Below are 3,756 nucleotides of genomic sequence, written 5' to 3' on the forward strand. Positions count from 1 at the left end.
TGTCCTGGAACTCACTCTGTAGACCAGGCTGGCCTCAAACTCAGAAATCCTCCTGTCTCCGCCTCCCACCAAGTGCTGCCGATGAGATCTTATTCCTTCCCCCTCTCCAAAATCTCATCAAAGACTCTTAAGCCATCAGACCCGAGCCTGTGCCTTCCCTTTGGCCCACAGATGAAGCCCTGTTTCTAGTGATCCGATCCTTTCATTATCCCCCTAAAGTACCCCACAGCACCAATGGTCATCCAAGGAGGAAAGCAGTTTGCTTCTCACGCTGGCCATTTGCCCTAGGCTCTGGGGGGGGTCCTCCATACAAGCCTTTCTGTAGAGAAAGTGATGGCTTCATTTCTTTAGAGTCCGGTCACTTCACACCATGGAGAGTTGGGATGGTTATAATTATACGTTGCAAACTGGAGCTGTTATTAAATCAAAGCACCACCGGAAACCTCAGAACCATGCTGTGACATCTCAGGACTCTTTCCCCGCTGGCTCCGGTGCAGCTCCGAAAGGAAGCTGACCTTTTCCTTAGCCGGATTATAAATGTCAGATTCGCACGGCACCATGCTTCAATTACTGTCACCTTGAAAGGGGAAAGCGCTGGAGGCCTCGAACTTAAGTATTTTCAATCACAGATATATTTCAGCACTCTGTCTTCTCAGGAGAGGGAGGAACACTGAGGGCTGGTGCAGCCTCACTGTGGCCCCACACCATGGGCAGTGACCCAGAACGTCAGCCACTTAAAGCATGATTTGGGAATGGATCAGAACCACCCATCCAATCACCTCCCATCCCATCCAACTATAAAGATCTGATTTTTTCTTCAAATGCTATTTCCAGAAGCACCACGGGACAAAGACGCCTCCGCTGTGTATCTCCTAAATGCAGATAATTGTAGATCACGCTTTTCCCTTTACAAAATCATGTTTTTATTGTCCGTCTTGAAATAACGGGAGAAGAAAAAAAAAGCTTCCCTTCTGGTCACGTTTCCAGCCCTCATTTAAAGTCTTCACTCAACAAGAAGGCGGAGAGGGCTGAGTCCGTTAAGTAGAGGAAAGCAATCCAACACTCGGGGCTGGCAGGATCCCAGGATATTTATAGCACGTGTGCCACAAATTAGCATCTTCACGTGTTACAATGTAATTTCTCCCTCGATCTCCTGGAACCTGTATTTCTCTCTTCTTGCTTAATTAACAATATTATTATTATATTTTAGTTATGATGAAACGTTGACAATCAATACATTCCAGTAGTAGTGGAGGTGGTGGTAGAACGCACGCGAGTACACGCGCGTGCTCGCATGCTTGTGTGTGTGTGTGTGTGTGTGTGTGTGTGTGTGTGTGTCCAAGCTGAAAAGTCCAGCCCATCTCAAGGAAGAGAGTTACAAATTCACTGGGCCTTTCCAGAATCCCTGGCTTCACCTGGCAAAGCTCTTCACTCAGCCAAGTGTATTCTTTCTACCTCTGTTCAATAGCGCGCCAAACCTTATGGCCTTTGGGACCCTCAGAGCCACAGAAACTCACCAGCTGGTAGTTGCCTTTCATACTCAGGCACAGGGCAGTATTGACCCCTGTCTTGGAAGCCCAGTGGCTCTGATTCTTCAGACTCAGTCCCAGCAAGTGGGTTTGAGTCTATCTGAAGGTAAGGAAGTCGTACAGGAGGAGCAGTCACTATTTTAGACTTATTCTCAAATGGAGTTCCTTTCTCACCTTTCACAGGCCGACACAGTAACTGATCAGAGTCCAGTGGAGAGCAGAGAGAAGATGAGGAACAGACAGCGAGCCACACCCAGCAGGTGAGCATTGAGCAGGGTGGGGACCAGGTTTATATAAAACCTTTTTCTGCTTGAGACCAGAACAGTTTCCAAGATGGCGGCTTACTTTAGAAGATGACAAAGGCTTTGTACTGTGCACCTCCTGCAGGCCCACTCCCAGATACAGACCCTGGCCACGGCTTTGCATGGGGTCATTAAGAGATGGTCACCTTCTAACAAGCACAACAACACTCCCGCTGGGCAGCTTCATCTGGCATTGTGAGTGTGCTCACACAAGGCTCACGATAGGCTGGCTGCACATACTGATAATAGGTTTGCCACAGCCTCCTCTACAACCTAGCTCAGGAGCCAGGTCTATCCTCAGGTCCCAGCGGAGCTAGTCCAGGCTGGTCCTTGGACTTCTGGTGTCTAGTCCCAGCTGTGACTCTGGCCTGTAACTAGAGACCACTTTGATCGCCACCCAATTTCAGCTCTCTCTGAAGCCTTCATGCTGGCTCCCAGTGCACACTGGTGACATCTCCCCCTACCCCCTGCTTACTCTTTCCCTTCTCTTCTGACTGCTCTGCCACCCAGGAAATCATCCACCCAAATCTGAAACTTTAGGTCACCTGGACTTCTGTCTCCTCTTCCTCGTGACTGCAAGAAGCTCCATGAATGGGCATCAGGAATCCAACCACATCTAAAAACTCCTTGGTCTTTGTCCCGGCCCTGAGGCCTGTGGTTACCTCCCACACACACCCTGCCCAAACGTAAGGCTGAGTCTTTTAAGATTGAGGTCTAAAACCTTACTCTCCCTCTGCTCTGCCCAAATGCCCTTCATTGACTCCCATCTTCCTTAGCACAGAAGCCCAGGTTCTAATGGTGCTACAAGCCCCAGATGCTTCCCAGGGGCCTCTCACTGCCTCCCTCCCAGATCAGCAGGCCCATTGTCTTCCCATCATCCATGTGTCTGGCCCTGGCCCCTCGGCAGAGGCTCACCTCTGCCTGCCGGGATCCCCCAGATGCTTGATCCTCTGTTGTGTCGCTCCTTCCTTGATGAGTCCTCAGCCCCACTCACGACAGGCTCTACCCACCCACTACTTTATTTTTCTTTTAATTACCTCTCACCCTTTAACATACTAAACATTTTCTCTTCCCACTAGAATGTAAACCATGGAGGGTAGAGACCGCTCCGGGCTTTTGGGCCTTCGTATCTCTTTCATTTCGATTTCATTTTCTTGACAAGTCCTGAAACTGTTCAAAAGCGAGGCAAGTTGAAAGAATTGAACAAAGAATACTCACAGATCCAGCAACACTTTCAAAACACTTGCTTTCATCTCCTCTCTAACGGTGCGTCAGTGCTCCAAGCCGGGTCCTTCCTTGATGCACTCAAAGCAGTTGCCGGCATCAGTGCACAGCTCTGCCAAACACTCCTGCACAGGTGTTACGGCCACCATGTCAGTGTTTACATCCAGTTCCTTTTCCGTTTGCAAGTAAGGCCTGCACCGAGGGAAACATACAAGTCTTAAGTGTACCTTCAACAGGCTCTGACAGATCCAAATACCATGGAATTCAAATATTTACCAGGATGCAGACAATGGCATTCCCTCCTTGACGTTCCCTCACGGCCCTTCAGTATCAATCTCCAGAGAGCAGGGTCTCTGTCGACTTCATTCAGCTGCTGTGCTTCCCTCGAATACAGGAAGCCATCTGGCGCCTAACGGGTGCTCAGGGGATACTTGTGGGATGAGAAAGACAACGATCTCCTGCAAGGGGATACTTCAGAGGAAGTGAACTTCCGGTCCATCGGCCCAGATGTGGGAGTTGGATGCTGGTTTCAATCGAGCTTAAAAGAAAGAAGGAAAACCAGCCTAGCAATCTGAGTCAAAGCAAACAGGCCTGCAACCCTAGAGCACCCGGACTGTGCAGGAATGATCTGTCTCAATGGGCCTGGCCCCTTTCATCACCTGCTCAACAGCAGATTCTTTCCTGCACCCAAGCCTACTCCA

The 3,756-nt window shown here is 49.6% G+C and overlaps 1 long non-coding RNA gene across 1 annotated transcript in view; it reads right to left on the bottom strand.

The window, feature by feature from the left end:
• LOC116078396 overlaps positions 1 to 3,445 on the bottom strand; it is a 30,105-nt gene extending 26,660 nt beyond the window's left edge. Inside the window, exons 1-2 of the long non-coding RNA XR_004113526.1 lie at positions 3,332 to 3,445; positions 3,050 to 3,247 (exon numbers count right to left, since the gene is read on the bottom strand). This is a non-coding gene — a long non-coding RNA (uncharacterized LOC116078396). The remainder of the gene's footprint in view (positions 1 to 3,049; positions 3,248 to 3,331) is intronic.
• Between the last annotated feature and the right edge of the window lie 311 nt (positions 3,446 to 3,756).

Source organism: Mastomys coucha, unplaced genomic scaffold (assembly GCF_008632895.1).
Source record: "Mastomys coucha isolate ucsf_1 unplaced genomic scaffold, UCSF_Mcou_1 pScaffold5, whole genome shotgun sequence".
NCBI lineage: Eukaryota > Metazoa > Chordata > Mammalia > Rodentia > Muridae > Mastomys > Mastomys coucha.